This window comes from Rutidosis leptorrhynchoides, chromosome 1 (genome assembly GCF_046630445.1).
Source record: "Rutidosis leptorrhynchoides isolate AG116_Rl617_1_P2 chromosome 1, CSIRO_AGI_Rlap_v1, whole genome shotgun sequence".
Lineage (NCBI taxonomy): Eukaryota > Viridiplantae > Streptophyta > Magnoliopsida > Asterales > Asteraceae > Rutidosis > Rutidosis leptorrhynchoides.
The window spans coordinates 297644231-297665436 of NC_092333.1; positions in this window are offsets into that span (position 1 = coordinate 297644231).

Below are 21206 nucleotides of genomic sequence, written 5' to 3' on the forward strand. Positions count from 1 at the left end.
AGATGCACATGCAGAATTATTAGAAGAATTTCCAGAATTACAAGGAACGGGAGAATGTTCTTTAGGAGAAGGTAATGAACCAATTGATGAAGCTGAAATGTTATCTACACTAATAGCTAATGGATATGAACCAACAACAGAAGAAATTAAAATGCTAAAAGAAGAAGACAGATATCGATACAAATCATCGATAGAAGAACCTCCAAAATTAGAGTTAAAGCCACTTCCAAACCATTTGGAATACGCTTATTTACATGGTGAATCTGAATTACCTGTAATAATATCGTCTTCTCTTACTGAAAATGAGAAATCACAACTCATTTCTGTGTTGAAAGCTCATAAACCAGCCATTGCATTGAAGATTCATGATATTAAAGAAATAAGTCCTTCGTATTGCACACATAAAATCCTTATGGGAGAAGGTCATAAAACGTATGTGCAACGCCAACGAAGACTAAATCCTAATATGCAAGATGTAGTTAAGAAAGAGATTATTAAACTGCTAGATGCAGGTCTAATTTATCCAATCTCTGATAGTCCATGGGTAAGCCCAGTACAATGCGTGCCTAAGAAGGGTGGCATGACTGTCATTACAAATGAGAAAAATGAGCTTATTCCTACTAGGACTGTAACAGGATGGCGTGTGTGTATTGATTATAGAAAATTAAATGACGCCACCAGAAAAGATCACTTTCCCTTACCTTTCATAGATCAAATGTTGGAAAGATTAGCCGGAAACAGTTATTATTGTTTTCTAGATGGATTTTCCGGATATTTTCAAATTCCAATAGCACCCGAAGATCAAGAGAAAACCACATTCACGTGCCCTAATGGTACTTTTGCTTACAAACGCATGCCATTTGGACTTTGTAACGCCCCTGCAACCTTTCAAAGGTGTATGATGGCGATTTTTCATGACATGATAGAAGAATGCATGGAAGTTTTCATGGATGACTTTTCAGTCTTCGGTGATACATTTGAATCATGTCTAGTTAATCTTGAACGAATGCTTATTAGATGCGAACAATCAAATCTAGTACTTAATTGGGAGAAATGCCATTTCATGGTTAAAGAAGGCATCGTTCTTGGACATAAAATTTCAAAAGAAGGAATTGAAGTGGATAGAGCTAAAGTAGATGTAATTGCTAAACTTCCACATCCGACCAATGTTAGAGGAGTTAGGAGTTTTCTAGGGCATGCCGGTTTTTACCGACGTTTCATAAAAGATTTTTCTAAAATTGCCACTCCTATGAATAAACTCCTAGAAAAAGATGCTCCATTCATCTTTTCAGATGAGTGTATCAAATCTTTTAATATTCTTAAAGAGAAACTCACTAATGCGCCGATCATGATAACACCAATTGGAATCTACCATTTGAACTAATGTGCGATGCAAGTGATTTTGCAATGGGAGCCGTTTTAGGACAAAGGATTGAAAAACGATTTCAACCTATATATTATGCTAGTAAGACGTTACAAGGAGCACAAATGAACTATACAACTACTGAAAAAGAACTCCTTGCTATTGTCTTTGCTTTTGACAAATTTCGATCATATCTCGTTCTAGCAAAAACGGTGGTCTATACCGACCATTCTGCTCTTAGATACCTATTTTCGAAACAAGATGCTAAACCAAGATTAATCCGTTGGATCTTACTCTTACAAGAGTTTGATATTGAAATCCGAGATAAAAGAGGAGCAGAAAATCTCGCCGCTGATCATCTTTCTCGTCTTGAAAATCCCGAATTAGAAGTTCTAAATGAATCGGCCATACAAGACAACTTTCCTGATGAATATCTATTGAAGATAGATTATAAAGAAATTCCATGGTTTGCAGACTATGCAAACTACTTAGTTTGTGGATTCCTTGAAAAAGGATTATCGTACCAAAGACGAAAGAAATTCTTCAGTGATATAAAACACTATTTATGGGAAGATCCACATCTGTTTAAAAGTTGTCCCGATGGAATAATACGCCGATGTGTATTTGAAGATGAAGCTAGTAAAATATTAAACCATTGTCACACAGGACCAACAGGAGGGCATTATGGGCCTCAACTAACAGCAAGAAAATTTTATGATGCTGGATTCTATTGGCCTACAATTTACAAAGACGCACACCTTCTTTGCAAATCCTGTGATGCTTGTCAAAGGGCAGGAAAAATAAGTCAACGTGATGAAATGCCACAAAATGTCATCCAAGTATGTGAAGTATTTGACATTTGGGGTATTGACTTTATGGGTCCATTTCCAAAATCTCATAATAATCTATATATACTCGTAACCATTGATTATGTATCTAAATGGACGGAAGCACAAGCTCTCCCAACTAACGATGCACGAGTTGTAGTCAACTTTTTAAAACGTCTTTTTGCAAGGTTTGGAACACCGAAAGCTTTAATAAGTGATCGGGGAACTCATTTCTGTAATAATCAACTTGAGAAAGTTCTTAAAAGATATGGAGTAACTCATAAAATCTCCACCGCATATCATCCACAAACAAGTGGACAAGTTGAAAATACAAATCGAGCTTTAAAACGTATTCTAGAGAAACTCGTAGGATCAAATCCGAAGGAATGGTCCATTAAATTGGAGGATGCACTCTGGGCTTTTAGAACAGCCTACAAAACTCCAATTGGAACCACACCTTTTAGACTTGTTTATGGAAAAGCATGTCATCTTCCAGTAGAAATTGAACACAAAGCATTTTGGGCTTTGAAGACATGTAATCTTGATTTACATGAAGCCGGACGTCTACGATTAAGTCAACTAAACGAATTAGAAGAATTAAGACATGAAGCATACGATAATTCGTTAATCTATAAAGAAAGAACGAAGAAATGGCATGATAAAAGAATCAGAAGTTCAAAAGAATTTAAAGAAGGAGACAGAGTTCTTCTTTTCAATTCACGATTCAAGCTATTTCCTGGAAAATTGAAATCAAGATGGTCTGGACCATTCATAGTCAAAAGAGTTTTCCCATACGGAACGATAGAATTAATAAATTCAAATGGGATTGAATTTAAAGTTAATGGTCACAGAGTTAAACATTATATAGATAGTCCAATTGAAGTCGACAACGAAGTTAATCACAATTTCGACACCACAGCTAACTAAGTGTGGGGAGAATCAAGTCTTTAAAGGATAATATGTATTTCTGTTAGAGTTAGATTATCTGTTTTCATGTAGTTCTCGAAAATGAAACCCGAATGGTCTTTCCCTAGCAGACCCTAAAGAACTAGTCTTCTCCCCCCATTCTGAATTTTTATTTTTTTTTTAGGTTTTTACAAAATGAAGACTGCCTGTGAACTAAACCATGGTCTAATGCTACATGCTTTGATCACTAAACGTAATAATGACACACTTTCGAGTGAAATAGTATCAGTAATCAGAGAAAGAATGGACGGAGTTAGAAAAGAATCCAGATGCGAAGATAATAAGTTACAATTTGGTAAAGGAAAATCAAAATCCGCAGCGAAAAGAAGAGCACGACACCTAGAAAGATGTCACAAATGCGGAAAATGGTCACATGGAGGTAAATGTTCAAATAATCAAACCTATTCAAACACCGAATTTGTTACTTTATGCAGAGACGGACCGTTCATATGTTTAGAAGAAAAGACACTGAATGCTCGAGGTTACGCCTATGTAGCTATGGAAAATCAATTAAACCGACTATCTTATGAATGGGATAGATCATATAACTAAGAAATCTATTTCACATGTATGTTTGTACAGTTTTTATTTTTTATTTTTTTTTTTAACCTTTTGATAATAAACGCTAATTTGTTCGCTATAAAGTATTAAATTGGTATTGAATAAAATTAGGTTTGGCAACCGAAATTATTGATATCATTCAAAAATTTATTACATCACTGCGAAATTTAACGTTTATTCTTAAGGTATAAATATCTTTAATCAATTAACCCTAAAAATATTTCAAAAATTCGTCATGAGTTAAATTAGGTCTTGGAACCGAAATTACTTTACCGAAAAGAGGGGCGCATATTTTTGATAATATTTGATTGATTAAAGTGGGATAAAAAGCCAAAAAGATTTTTAATTTTATTTTTACCATGTTTTTAAAATTAATATTTAAATCTTAAATTAATATTGTAAATTTTGTAAAAACAATATTTTTAAAATTGTAAATATTTGAAAAATTAAATTAAGTTTGGTGTGAATTTATAATATGAATTTTTAAATTAAGTTTAATGTGAATTTATAATATGAATTTTTAAATTAAGTTTGGTGTGAATTTATAATATGAATTTTTAAATTAAGTTTAATGTGAATTTATAATATGAATTTTTAAATTAAGTTTGGTGTGAATTTATAATATGAATTTTTAAATTAATTTTGGTGTGAATTTTTAATATTAATTTTAAATTTTATATTTAAATTGTGTGAATTTAAAAACAAAAATTTACTTTATCTCATTAAGTTAAAAATATGATTTTTAAAATTCGTCGTAAGTTGAAGACTAGGTCTTTGAACCGAAATTGCTTTACCCAAGGGAGGGACGAGAACTTTTATTATCATTATTTTTAATCTTATTGAATCAAAGTATGCCAAAAACATTAAAAAAACTCAAAAATCTTAGCTTTTAAAAAAAAGCGCTACAAAAAGACAAATTTTAAAATTTTGTCGAAGGACGGACTAGGACATCAATCCGAAACGACCTCGTCCTAAATAACAAGGGAAACAAAATTTTAAAAATTAATTACTTAATTGTTTTATAAGTTAAAGATTATATAAAAAAAAAAAAACAAACAAACTCCGCGACTCGCGGAGTTTGAAGGCCCAAACACCGCGACTCGCGGAGGGATCAAATTACAGAAAAAAAATAAAAGGAGCTGGAACAGATCAGTCCCAACCCACAGAAAAAAAAAACACTGCGAAACACTGCGCGAAAAAACCCGAAAAACACCCCCAAAATCACAATTTTTAACCGTTAATCATCAAATCTTTTACTAAAATCATGTTGAGAAGGATGCTATCAAGGAATTACTCAAGAAAAACGGTAAATTTCTACACCTAAACACCATTTAATCCGAAAATTAGTGTTCTTGAGCAATTTTATATCCAATTTGATTTTGATGCTTTTTAGTGTAATTATGCTTAAATTGTTTATGTATTATGCTTGTATTGTAGTGACCCGAACTTTTCCATGTTTATATATATTAATTGAGATTGATATTTACATGATTAAATGTTTCCAACATATTAAGCAATCAAACTTGTTAAGACTTGATTAATTGAAATATGTTTCATATAGACAATTGACCACCCAAGTTGACCGGCGATTCACGAACGTTAAAACTTGTAAAAACGACATGACGATATATATATGGATATACATATGGTTAATATGTAACGATTATCGTTGTAACGACATTTAAATGTATATATATCATATTAAGATATATTAATATATCATAATATCATGATAATATAATAATTTAACATCTCATTAGATATAATAAACAATGGGTTAACCACATTAATTGAGATCGTTAACTTAAAGGTTTCAAAACAACACTTACATGTAACGACTAACGATGACTTAACGACTCAGTTAAAATGTATATACATGTAGTGTATTTAGATGTATTAAAATACTTTTGGAAGACTTCAAGACATATATCAAAACACTCATACTTAACGAAAATGGTTACAGTTACTTTTCCATTCTTTTCTTTCATCAAGAATTCTAGTCGTATTCTTACCCGTATTATACACAGCTTCAAAACGTACTTACTATGAGTATATACCAATAGGAACTAGCATGGGATTCCACTTTTGATTAAGTCATGTATGACTAATCAATTTTAACTTCTACCATGAGCTAGTCAACTAACTAGAACTCCTTTTAACCCCACTCACCACTCACCAATTACCACTCATCATTCACCCCATTTCACTTCCAATTCTCTTTCTAATTCTCTCTCAACACACACACACTATTATGAACGTATTTTTCCAGTAGTTAATCATCATCTTCATCAAAAATCACTTCAAGAATCAAGCTATAATCATCATAGGAAGAACACTTCAAGAACACTTCAAAAATCCCTTCAAGTTTACTAATTTACTTCCAAGCTTTCTAATCCATTCCAAGTAATCATCTAAGATCAAGAAAACTTTGTTATATACAGTAGGTTATCTTTCTTATTCAAGGTAATATTCATATTCAAACTTTGATTCAATTTCTATAACTATAAACTATCTTAATTCGAGTAAAAATCTTACTTGAACTTGTTTTTGTGTCATGATCCTACTTCAAGAACTTTCAACCCATCCAAGATCCTTTGAAGCTAGATCATTTCTTGTAACTTCCAGTAGGTTTACCTACTAAACTTGAGGTACTAATGATGTTCATAACATCATTCGATTCATGTATATAAAACTATCTTATTCGAAGGTTTAAACTCGTAATCACTAGAACATAGTTTAGTTAATTCTAAACTTGTTCGCAAACAAAAGTTAATCCTTCTAACTTGAGTTTTAAAATTAACTACACACATGTTCTATATCTATATGATATGCTAACTTAATGATTTAAAACCTGGAAATACGAAAAACACCGTAAAACCGGATTTACGCCGTCGTAGTAACACCGCGGGCTGTTTTGGGTTAGTTAATTAAAAACTATGATAAACTTTGATTTAAAAGTTGTTATTCTGAGAAAATGATTTTTATTATGAACATGAAACTATATCCAAAAATTATGGTTAAACTCAAAGTGGAAGTATGTTTTCTAAAATGGTCATCTAGACGTCGTTCTTTCGACTGAAATGACTACCTTTACAAAAACGACTTGTAACTTATTTTTCCAACTATAAACCTATAATTTTCTGTTTAGATTCATAAAATAGAGTTCAATATGAAACCATAGCAATTTGATTCACTCAAAACGGATTTAAAATGAAGAAGTTATGGGTAAAACAAGATTGGATAATTTTTCTCATTTTAGCTACGTGAAAATTGGTAACAAATCTATTCCAACCATAACTTAATCAACTTGTATTGTATATTATGTAATCTTGAGATACCATAGACACGTATACAATGTTTCGACCTATCATGTCGACACATCTATATATATTTCGGAACAACCATAGACACTCTATATGTGAATGTTGGAGTTAGCTATACAGGGTTGAGGTTGATTCCAAAATATATAAAGTTTGAGTTGTGATCAATACTGAGATACGTATACACTGGGTCGTGGATTGATTCAAGATAATATTTATCGATTTATTTCTGTACATCTAACTGTGGACAACTAGTTGTAGGTTACTAACGAGGACAGCTGACTTAATAAACTTAAAACATCAAAATATATTAAAAGTGTTGTAAATATATTTTGAACATACTTTGATATATATGTATATATTGTTATAGGTTCGTGAATCAACCAGTGGCCAAGTCTTACTTCCCGACGAAGTAAAAATCTGTGAAAGTGAGTTATAGTCCCACTTTTAAAATCTAATATTTTTGGGATGAGAATGCATGCAGGTTTTATAAATGATTTACAAAATAGACACAAGTACGTGAAACTACATTCTATGATTGAATTATCGAAATCGAATACGCCCCTTTTTATTAAGTCTGGTAACCTAAGAATTAGGGAACAGACACCCTAATTGACGCGAATCCTAAAGATAGATCTATTGGGCCTAACAAACCCCATCCAAAGTACCAGATGCTTTAGTACTTCGAAATTTATATCATATCCGAAGGGTGTCCCGGAATGATGGGGATATTCTTATATATATGCATCTTGTTAATGTCGGTTACCAGGTGTTCACCATATGAATGATTTTTATCTCTATGTATAGGATGTGTATTGAAATATGAAATATTGTGGTCTATTGTTACGATTTGATATATATAGGTTAAACCTATAACTCACCAACATTTTTGTTGACGTTTAAAGCATGTTTATTCTCAGGTGAATACTAAGAGCTTCCGCTGTTGCATACTAAAATAAGGACAAGATTTGGAGTCCATGTTTGTATGATATTGTGTAAAAACTGCATTCAAGAAACTGATTTCGATGTAACATATTTGTATTGTAAACCATTATGTAATGGTCGTGTGTAAACAGGATATTTTAGATTATCATTATTTGATAATCTACGTAAAGCTTTTTAAACCTTTATTTATGAAATAAAGGTTATGGTTTGTTTTAAAAATGAATGTAGTCTTTGAAAAACGTCTCATATAGAGGTCAAAACCTCGCAACGAAATCAATTAATATGGAACGTTTTTAATCAATAAGAACGGGACATTTCAGTTGGTATCCGAGCGTTGGTCTTAGAGAACCAGAAAATTTGCATTAGTGTGTCTTATCGAGTTTGTTAGGATGCATTAGTGAGTCTGGACTTCGACCGTGTTTTCTTTAAAAATGATTGCTTAACATTTTTGTTGGAAACTATATATTTTTAACATATGAATATTATGTGATATATTAATCTCTTAACGTGTTTGATATTATGTGATAGATGTCTACCTCTAGAACAAGTCCCATTGACTCACCTAATAATAATGAAGAGTCAAATGTAAATTGGAATGATTCGTGGACTGATTTACAAGTTCCCGAAGAGGAACCGGAAGAAGAGTCGGAACCGGAAGAAGAATCGGAACCGGAAGAAGAATCGGAACCGGAAGAAGAAATAGAACCGGTGGGGGAAATAATAAAACGGTTAAGTAAAAGAGAATCCTCAACCAACCGACCAAGGTTAATTATGGTCAATGGTGTTTCCGCCAAGGAAGAAAAATATTGGGAGGATTACCAATTCTCCGATGAATCGGATTCCGACGAGAATTCTGATGATGTTATAGAAATTACCCCAACTGAATTTAAAAAGGCAAAAGAAAATAATAAGGGAAAGGGCATAAAAATAGAGAAATCTAATTCCAACCCCGATGAACTTTATATGTATCGTCAACCCCCGAAGTCCTTAAGTTGTAACAATGACCCGGGAACCTCTAAACCACCAGGTTTTTCTAAACCAATGTGGACAACGACGGCTCGTATTAGGGGAACATCATATATCCCTAGAAACTTGGAAAAATGAACCAAAACCGAACAAGAAGAAACGAGCGAGTCGGAATAAGATAGTTGTATTCGTGTGGTGTAATATATGTAATATAGTGTGTTATGCTTTATGATATATGTAAAAATTGCTTGTATTAATAAGTATTTTTTTTATGAATCTAACTCTTGTCTATTTTACAGTATAAAAACACAAAATAGATAGACAACCCAATATTTTAAGAGACCTACCCGGAGACATGATTGATGAAATCTTGTCTAGAGTCGGTCAGAATTCCTCGGCACAACTATTTAAGGCGAGATCAGTTTGTAAGACATTCGAAGAACGTTCCAAGAATACCTTGGTTTATAAAAGGCTTTAGTTCGAAAGATGGGGGATATCACATTGGGAAATCCATAAGTTACGATGTGTTTACTTTGACGCATATATTGCGGGGAACCCAAATGCTATTTTACGCAACGGGTTAAGAAATTATTTTGACTCAGTATATCCGAATATAGGACTTCGTGATTTAGAAAAAGCGGCTAACATGCAACATAAAGAAGCATGTTATGCTTACGGGTTAGTAATGTTCGCTTCTCACCAAAGTGAGAACAAGAACATCGGGCTACAACTATTAAACAAAACGTTCCCACAAGTGACGGAGTCGGTAATTGGGGTAAGAAATGAGGTTTTTAGGTTATTACGAGACTGTTGGTCATTACGTAACCCTCGTCCCTTTGACGACGTTACAACACGCTGTCTTATCAACGGCCATAAAGGTTATGTTCCACAAGACCAAGGATGGGAAGTAGTCCTAGTAAAACCAGAATGCATGACTTGTTTCTGGACGTATGAATTACGTGTCTTTATTGCCTTTGCTGAACGACTTGTGTACTAGCTAGAATTATCTTCACAACTATCTTGTATCAAAGTTATTGTGTGCTATATTTCATGCTTTATGTAAAATAAGCGGTATTGTAAGTTTGTAAAATATTGTATAAAAGTTTGAACGCAAAATATTATTACAATCAGTTTTTCATATAGAATTGTAGTAGTTGAATTGTATATTAGCTACTAAGTATGAACTTAACGGGTAGGTACTACCCGAATTTAAACTTATAAAACGCTAATATGAAGAAAAAGCTTTTATAAATGAGTTCATATTATGCTACGAAATACTATTAACTACTCTTAATATTCTGTATGATTAACTTGTTCCATTTGACTATTTTGAAGGAAATGGCACCGACTACTCGACACACCGTGAATATGAATGAAGAGGAATTCCGTACTTTTCTAGCTTCAAACATAGCCGTAGTGCAGGCTGCGCTACATACCAACAATAACCTTGGATCTGGCAGTACAGGAAATCGTGTAGGATGCACCTACAAAGAATTCACTGCCTGTAAACCTTTGGAATTTGATGGAACCGAAGGACCGATCGGATTGAAACGGTGGACCGAGAAGGTCGAATCGGTGTTTGCCATAAGTAAGTGTACTGAAGAGGACAAAGTGAAGTACGCTACGCATACCTTCACAGGTTCTGCGTTAACATGGTGGAATACCTATCTAGAGCAAGTGGGACAAGATGATGCGTACGCACTACCGTGGTCAGCATTCAAGCACTTGATGAACGAGAAGTACCATCCCAGAACCGAGGTCAATAAGCTCAAGACAGAACTTAGAGGGTTACGAACCCAAGGATTTGATATTACCACGTACGAAAGACGATTCACAGAATTGTGCCTATTGTGTCCGGGAGCATTCGAAGATGAGGAAGAGAAGATCGACGCATTTGTGAAAGGATTACCGGAAAGAATCCAAGAAGATATAAGTTCACACGAGCCCGCCTCCATACAACAGGCATGTAGAATGGCTCACAAACTAGTGAACCAGATTGAAGAAAGAATTAAAGAACAGACTGCTGAAGAGGCCAATGTGAAGCAAGTCAAAAGAAAGTGGGAGGAAAATGGTGATAAGAATCACCAATACAACAACAACAGCAATTACAACAATAATCGCAACAATTATCCCAACAATCGCAACATCAATCGCAACTACAACAAATGGCCCAACAACAACAACAACAACAACAACAACAACAACAGCAACTACAACAATCATCCCAACAACAATAGTAACCGCAACAACAACAACAATCAGAAGCAGCTATGCCAAAGGTGTGAAAAGTATCACTCGGGGTTCTGCACCAAATTTTGCAACAAGTGTAAAAGAAATGGTCATAGCGCGGCGAAGTGTGAGGTCTACGGACCAGGGGTTAATAGAACGAAAGGAAAAAATGGTGTCGGAATTAGTAATGGCGGAGCAAGTAGTGTCGGAGCAAGTTATGCCAATGTAGTTTGTTATAAATGTGGAAAACCGGGCCACATTATTAGAAATTGCCCGAACCATGAGAACACGAATGGACAAGGCCGCGGAAGAGTTTTCAATATTAATGCGGCAGAGGCACAGGAAGACCCGGAGCTTGTTACGGGTACGTTTCTTATTGACAATAAATCTGCTTACGTTTTATTTGATTCGGGTGCGGATAGAAGCTATATGAGTAGAGATTTTTGTGCTAAATTAAGTTGTCCATTGACACCTTTGGATAGTAAATTTTTACTCGAATTAGCAAATGGTAAATTAATTTCAGCAGATAATATATGTCGGAATCGAGAAATTAAACTGGTTAGCGAAACATTTAAGATTGATTTGATACCAGTAGAGTTAGGGAGTTTTGATGTGATAATCGGTATGGACTGGTTGAAAGAAGTGAAAGCAGAGATCGTTTGTTACAAAAATGCAATTCGCATTATACGAGAAAAAGGAAAACCCTTAATGGTGTACGGAGAAAAGGGCAAAACGAAGCTACATATTATTAGTAATTTGAAGGCACAAAAACTAATAAGAAAAGGTTGCTATGTTGTTCTAGCACACGTCGAGAAAGTACAAACTGAAGAAAAGAGCATCAATGATGTTCCCATTGCAAAAGAATTTCCCGATGTATTTTCGAAAGAATTACCGGGATTACCCCCACAGCGATCCATTGAATTTCAAATAGATCTTGTACCAGGAGCTGCACCAATAGCTCGTGCTCCTTACAGACTCGCACCCAGCGAGATGAAAGAACTGCAAAGCCAATTACAAGAACTTTTAGAGCGTGGTTTCATTCGACCAAGCACATCACCGTGGGGAGCTCCTGTTTTGTTTGTCAAGAAGAAAGATGGTACATTCAGGTTGTGTATCGACTACCGAGAGTTGAACAAACTTACCATCAAGAACCGCTACCCACTACCGAGAATCGACGACTTATTTGATCAACTACAAGGCTCGTCTATTTATTCAAAGATTGACTTACGTTCCGGGTATCATCAAATGCGGGTGAAAGAAGATGATATTCCAAAGACTGCTTTCAGAACACGTTACGGTCATTACGAGTTTATGGTCATGCCGTTTGGTTTAACTAATGCACCAACTGTGTTCATGGACCTTATGAACCGAGTGTGTGGACCATACCTTGACAAGTTTGTCATTGTTTTCATTGATGACATACTTATTTACTCAAAGAAGGACCAAGAACACGGTGAACATTTGAGAAAGGTGTTAGAAGTATTGAGGAAGGAAGAATTGTATGCTAAGTTTTCAAAGTGTGCATTTTGGTTGGAAGAAGTTCAATTCCTCGGTCACATAGTGAATAAAGAAGGTATTAAGGTGGATCCGGCAAAGATAGAAACTGTTGAAAAGTGGGAAACCCCGAAAACTCCGAAACACATACGCCAGTTTTTAGGACTAGCTGGTTACTACAGAAGGTTCATCCAAGAATTTTCCAGAATAGCAAAACCCTTGACTGCATTGACGCATAAAGGGAAGAAATTTGAATGGAATGATGAACAAGAGAAAGCGTTTCAGTTATTGAAGAAAAAGCTAACTACGGCACCTATATTGTCATTACCTGAAGGGAATGATGATTTTGTGATTTATTGTGACGCATCAAAGCAAGGTCTCGGTTGTGTATTAATGCAACGAACGAAGGTGATTGCTTATGCGTCTAGACAATTGAAGATTCACGAACAAAATTATACGACGCATGATTTGGAATTAGGCGCGGTTGTTTTTGCATTAAAGACTTGGAGGCACTACTTATATGGGGTCAAAAGTATTATATATACCGACCACAAAAGTCTTCAACACATATTTAATCAGAAACAACTGAATATGAGGCAGCGTAGGTGGATTGAATTATTGAATGATTACGACTTTGAGATTCGTTACCACCCGGGGAAGGCAAATGTGGTAGCCGATGCCTTGAGTAGGAAGGACAGAGAACCCATTCGAGTAAAATCTATGAATATAATGATTCATAATAACCTTACTACTCAAATAAAGGAGGCGCAACAAGGAGTTTTAAAAGAGGGAAATTTAAAGGATGAAATACCCAAAGGATAGGAGAAACATCTTAATATTCGGGAAGACGGAACCCGGTATAGGGCTGAAAGGATTTGGGTACCAAAATTTGGAGGTATGAGAGAAATGGTACTTAGAGAAGCTCATAAAACCAGATACTCAATACATCCTGGAACGGGGAAGATGTACAAGGATCTCAGGAAATATTTTTGGTGGCCGGGTATGAAAGCCGATGTTGCTAAATACGTAGGAGAATGTTTGACGTGTTCTAAGGTCAAAGCTGAGCATCAGAAACCATCAGGTCTACTTCAACAACCCGAAATCCCGGAATTGAAATGGGAAAACATTACCATGGATTTCATCACTAAATTGCCAAGGACTGCAAGTGGTTTTGATACTATTTGGGTAATAGTTGATCGTCTCACCAAATCAGCACACTTCCTACCAATAAGAGAAGATGACAAGATGGAGAAGGTAGCACGACTATATTTGAAGGAAGTCGTCTCCAGACATGGAATACCAATCTCTATTATCTCTGATAGGGATGGCAGATTTATTTCAAGATTCTGGCAGACATTACAGCAAGCATTAGGAACTCGTCTAGACTTGAGTACTGCCTATCATCCACAAACTGATGGGCAGAGCGAAAGGATGATACAAACGCTTGAAGACATGCTACGAGCATGTGTTATTGATTTCGAAAACAGTTGGGATCGACATCTACCGTTAGCAGAATTTTCCTACAACAACAGCTACCATTCAAGCATTGAGATGGCGCCGTTTGAAGCACTTTATGGTAGAAAGTGCAGGTCTCCGATTTGTTGGAGTGAAGTGGGGGATAGACAGATTACGGGTCCGGAGATTATACAAGAAACTACCGAGAAGATCATCCAAATTCAACAACGGTTGAAAACCGCCCAAAGTCGACAAAAGAGCTACGCTGACATTAAAAGAAAAGATATAGAATTTGAAATTGGAGAAATGGTCATGCTTAAAGTTGCACCTTGGAAAGGCGTTGTTCGATTTGGTAAACGAGGGAAATTAAATCCAAGGTATATTGGACCATTCAAGATTATTGATCGTGTCGGACCAGTAGCTTACCGACTAGAGTTACCTCAACAACTCACGGCTGTACATAACACTTTCCACGTCTCGAATTTGAAGAAATGTTTTGCTAAAGAAGATCTCACTATTCCGTTAGATGAAATCCAAATCAACGAAAAACTTCAATTCATCGAAGAACCCGTCGAAATAATGGATCGTGAGGTTAAAAGACTTAAGCAAAACAAGATACCAATTGTTAAGGTTCAATGGAATGCTCGTAGAGGACCCGAGTTCACCTGGGAGCGTGAAGATCAGATGAAGAAGAAATACCCGCATCTATTTCCAGAAGATTCGTCAACACCTTCAACAGCTTAAAATTTCGGGACGAAATTTATTTAACGGGTAGGTACTGTAGTGACCCGAACTTTTCCATGTTTATATATATTAATTGAGATTGATATTTACATGATTAAATGTTTCCAACATGTTAAGCAATCAAACTTGTTAAGACTTGATTAATTGAAATATGTTTCATATAGACAATTGACCACCTAAGTTGACCGGCGATTCACGAACGTTAAAACTTGTAAAAATGACATGACGATATATATATGGATATACATATGGTTAAAATGAGATTATGATAAGTAAGTATCTCCATAAGTATATTAACAATGAGTTATATACATATAAACAAGACTACTAACTTAAGGATTTCGAAACGAGACATATATGTAACGATTATCGTTGTAACGACATTTAAATGTATATATATCATATTAAGATATATTAATATATCATAATATCATGATAATATAATAATTTAACATCTCATTAGATATAATAAACAATGGGTTAACCACATTAATTGAGATCGTTAACTTAAAGGTTTCAAAATAACACTTACATGTAACGACTAACGATGACTTAACGACTCAGTTAAAATGTATATACATGTAGTGTATTTAGATGTATTAAAATACTTTTGGAAGACTTCAAGACATATATCAAAACACTCATACTTAACGAAAATGGTTACAGTTACTTTTCCATTCTTTTCTTTCATCAAGAATTCTAGTCGTATTCTTACCCGTATTATACACAGCTTCAAAACGTACTTACTATGAGTATATACCAATAGGAACTAGCATGGGATTCCACTTTTGATTATGTCATGTATGACTAATCAATTTTAACTTCTACCATGAGCTAGTCAACTAACTAGAACTCCTTTTAACCCCACTCACCACTCACCAATTACCACTCATCATTCACCCCATTTCACTTCCAATTCTCTTTCTAATTCTCTCTCAACACACAAACACTATTATGAACGTATTTTTCCAGTAGTTAATCATCATCTTCATCAAAAATCACTTCAAGAATCAAGCTATAATCATCATAGGAAGAACACTTCAAGAACATTTCAAAAATCCCTTCAAGTTTACTAATTTACTTCCAAGCTTTCTAATCCATTCCAAGTAATCATCTAAGATCAAGAAACCTTTGTTATATACAGTAGGTTATCTTTCTTATTCAAGGTAATATTCATATTCAAACTTTGATTCAATTTCTATAACTATAAACTATCTTAATTCGAGTAAAAATCTTACTTGAACTTGTTTTTGTGTCATGATCCTACTTCAAGAACTTTCAAGCCATCCAAGATCCTTTGAAGCTAGATCATTTCTTGTAACTTCCAGTAGGTTTACCTACTAAACTTGAGGTAGTAATGATGTTCATAACATCATTCGATTCATATATATAAAACTATCTTATTCGAAGGTTTAAACTCGTAATCACTAGAACATAGTTTAGTTAATTCTAAACTTGTTCGCAAACAAAAGTTAATCCTTATAAATTAACTTTTAAAATTAACTACACACATGTTCTATATCTATATGATATGCTAACTTAATGATTTAAAACCTGGAAACACGAAAAACACCGTAAAACCGGATTTACGCCGTCGTAGTAACACCGCGGGCTGTTTTGGGTTAGTTAATTAAAAACTATGATAAACTTTGATTTAAAAGTTGTTATTCTGAGAAAATGATTTTTATTATGAACATGAAACTATATCCAAAAATTATGGTTAAACTCAAAGTGGAAGTATATTTTCTAAAATGGTCATCTAGACGTCGTTCTTTCGACTGAAATGACTACCTTTACAAAAACGACTTGTAACTTATTTTTCTGACTATAAACCTATACTTTTCTGTTTAGATTCATAAAATAGAGTTCAATATGAAACCATAGCAATTTGATTCACTCAAAACGGATTTAAAATGAAGAAGTTATGGATAAAACAAGATTGGATAATTTTTCTCATTTTAGCTACGTGAAAATTGGTAACAAATCTATTCCAACCATAACTTAATCAACTTGTATTGTATATTATGTAATCTTGAGATACCATAGACACGTATACAATGTTTCGACCTATCATGTCGACACATCTATATATATTTCGGAACAACCATAGACACTCTATATGTGAATGTTGGAGTTAGCTATACAGGGTTGAGGTTGATTCCAAAATATATATAGTTTGAGTTGTGATCAATACTGAGATACGTATACACTGGGTCGTGGATTGATTCAAGATAATATTTATCGATTTATTTCTGTACATCTAACTGTGGACAACTAGTTGTAGGTTACTAACGAGGACAGCTGACTTAATAAACTTAAAACATCAAAATATATTAAAAGTGTTGTAAATATATTTTGAACATACTTTGATATATATGTATATATTGTTATAGGTTCGTGAATTAACCAGTGGCCAAGTCTTACTTCCCGACGAAGTAAAAATCTGTGAAAGTGAGTTATAGTCCCACTTTTAAAATCTAATATTTTTGGGATGAGAATGCATGCAGGTTTTATAAATGATTTACAAAATAGACACAAGTACGTGAAACTACATTCTATGGTTGAATTATCGAAATCGAATACGCCCCTTTTTATTAAGTCTGGTAATCTAAGAATTAGGGAACAGACACCCTAATTGACGCGAATCCTAAAGATAGATCTATTGGGCCTAACAAACCCCATCCAAAGTACCGGATGCTTTAGTACTTCGAAATTTATATCATATCCGAAGGGTGTCCCGGAATGATGGGGATATTCTTATATATATGCATCTTGTTAATGTCGGTTACCAGGTGTTCACCATATGAATGATTTTTATCTCTATGTATGGGATGTGTATTGAAATATGAAATCTTGTGGTCTATTGTTACGATTTGATATATATAGGTTAAACCTATAACTCACCAACATTTTTGTTGACGTTTAAAGCATGTTTATTCTCAGGTGAATACTAAGAGCTTTCGCTGTTGCATACTAAAATAAGGACAAGATTTGGAGTCCATGTTTGTATGATATTGTGTAAAAACTGCATTCAAGAAACTGATTTCGATGTAACATATTTGTATTGTAAACCATTATGTAATGGTCGTGTGTAAACAGGATATTTTAGATTATCATTATTTGATAATCTACGTAAAGCTTTTTAAACCTTTATTTATGAAATAAAGGTTATGGTTTGTTTTAAAAATGAATGCAGTCTTTGAAAAACGTCTCATATAGAGGTCAAAACCTCGCAACGAAATTAATTAATATGGAACGTTTTTAATCAATAAGAACGGGACATTTCATGTATAACCTAGATTGATGCTATTTAACATGATTAGAAGCCTTAAACTTCAAATTTTGAGTAATCTAGGGTTTGTGTTCTTGAGCAAATTTGGGGCTTTTTGATATAAACAGATTATGGTCGATTTTTGTCATGAATTGTTGCTAAATTAAGTAGTGTAACATGTTTAGGTAGTTAAATGATCCAAACTTTGATCCTAAACATGATTTTGAGAATTAAAGTGGACTTTTTCAAGTCTAAAAATTCATGAACTTGATTTTTGAGAGATAATGCCATTTGAAACTTGTTTAATTGCTAGTAATGATTATTTTGACATGTTATTTGAGTTGAATGCTTATGAACTTGGCAAACATTTTCGTATATGCTTATTTGAAAAAGTGTAGATTTGATGAAAATATGAAAATGAGCTTAAGTTTGATATAAATTGATCATGTCATTGTAATTATTTAGATTGATGATTTTGCTGACACTAATGCATATTTGGATGCACAAAAATTGTGTTTGATGTGTTTTGCAGACTGAAAGGGGTGAATCTTCATCCCAAACTCGCAATGCTCCTGCTGAGAATGCGGAACAACAGGAGGTGGATAACTACTACAAGCAAGATATACCTCATCCAGTCATGACATTTTCTGATATGCACTTGGAAGATTTGCACCCGAACCTGAGATTTGACAGACTTTGGATAGATTATCCAAAGTATCAAAGGGGTTTGCATACTCTTCATTCTAAAGTTGTTGAGGTACCTAGGGTCATAGAATGGGGACCCTTAGAAGCTGTAGAATTGGCCGGGCCAATTAGGGAATTACTTGCACAGAGGTATGGTAATTCTACTTTTAACGACTGGGTACGTTTATTCACCATGCGTAGACCTGTATATAAAGTATGGTGTGAAGAATTGTTGTGTAGTATAGAATTAAACGATCGGGTAGCTAGTTTAACCGATCGATCTTTTATTAGATTTTTGTTAGGAGGTTTGATGCGCCACATGTCTTTACTAGACATGGCTCAGGCTTTACGTATATATACGCCTGAGGAGTTAGCATCTGCCGATTGTAGAGGGTTGATACTAAATGGTAGAAAGATAGATGAAAATTTTGATACACATGGTGTATGGAGTCAAATGACAAGCCATCACCGATTCAAAGGGGGAAATTACTCTTATTTGGATATAGATAGAGCTGAATTAAGAGTGATTCATAGGTTTTTAGCTAATTCGATTACACAAAGAGGTAAGAACAAGGAAAAGGTAAATGAACAGGATTTGTTTTACCATATGTGTATTCGAGACCCACAAAGCGCTGTAAGTATACCTTATTGTGTGGGTTATTATTTATCAGCTATGGTTAGGGGGATGAGACCGCATAGTATAATAGGAGGTGGTATTTTTATTACTTTGATTGCTGAATATCTCGGTGTGGATATAAGTCGGGGGGGATTATTAGTCGAAGAACCAGAACCCCGCGATACTATAGGTTTAAATGTATACCATGGTGCGAAAGTTTTGAAGAGGCGAAATAACGCCGCAGTACAATACCATGGTAGACATCCACAGGTTGAGAGAAACCAACAGCAAGGTAATGTAGGAGGGGGAAATGAGATGCAAGAAATGCAAAGGTTTATAGCTTCACAGGAATACGAAAATGCTAGACAGTGAGCATTTGAAGATTGGCAAGTTCATCAAAACCAAATCATAGCTCATTGCCAACATATAGGTAGAAACTATATTCCTACCCCAAAACCCATATTCCCTCCCTGGTCTATAGAGATGCAACCACCGTATCCTACGTATAACCCTGCCGAAGCATTCTATAGCACCTATGGTTATGCTTGGAACCCCTATTGGTATCAGTATCATCCCTAGTCTACTTAGTTTGTTTTATTTTGTAATTTGTAATGTTGATACGTTTAATACTTATGTTAATATTGTAATAGTTTTTATAAATTTCTAACTTTTATTCTTAGATTTTAATAATTTTTGAATGTGGGGTAATATACCAAACTTCAAAAATATGTGTATATGTTTGAAGTTTATCTTATGTACACAACAGGGTAAAACAACGCATTTTCAAAGACTGGCATTAAGTTCAGCAAAAGCAACTAATTTTGACGACAAGATGCAAAATATATGTGAAATAACAACAAGACGTAATGAACAAATGATGTGCACCATTTATCATTCAGCAAACAAACGCCAATATATTTGGAAACTTTGGTAAAAATTTAATCATTTTCACACAAATCACCCTCAATAATTTAAATTGTTACTGATTTCTTGCAAATGAGGGCATTGCAAGATCTTAAGTGTGGGAAGGGGTTAAATTCTTTCGGATTTTAAAATTTTTATCTTAAACACTGGGTTACCATTAAAAATACTAGTAAAGCAGTAGTTGTATTAGAATCTAGTGCTCTCTGATAATAAAGAACAGCCCTAGTCTTATATACTGACTACCCAATTCTAGTAAAATTTTCAATTAAATGAACTCAAAATCATGTTTATACATATTTATGAACGATAAAACTAGGTTTTAACACCGAAATTATTGTAACCTCGGAAAGGACATAAATTGAGAAACAAACCAAAATGTTAAAATTCATTTAAAATGGAATAGAGGACAATAAAAAGGAAAATAAAAGCCAAGTGTGGGAAAATTCTCCAAGCTATTCAAAACATATATCACATATTTTTGTACAAATAACTGAAAATACTTTTGCTTTGGACTAAACTAAAAAGTTTTACCTGATTTACCGTAAGAGAGATGGATCTACACGATGAATCAATTCCATCATTAAAAGGAAGTAAAGTCTTCCGAAAAAGACACGCGCTTCTTGATTTAGGTCATGAAGTTGTCGTCCAGACCAGCTGTAGGTTGACGAAAAATCTAGAAAAGTCATCACTAAAATCAGCAGGAAATCCACGGACCTCAGCATTAAATGTAAAGACCCGTCCTAATCCATCCGAACGAAGTCCATATCGATTATAAACGATTCACAACAGTTGATTACATCACGAGGTACTTGACCTCTATATGATACATTTTACAAACATT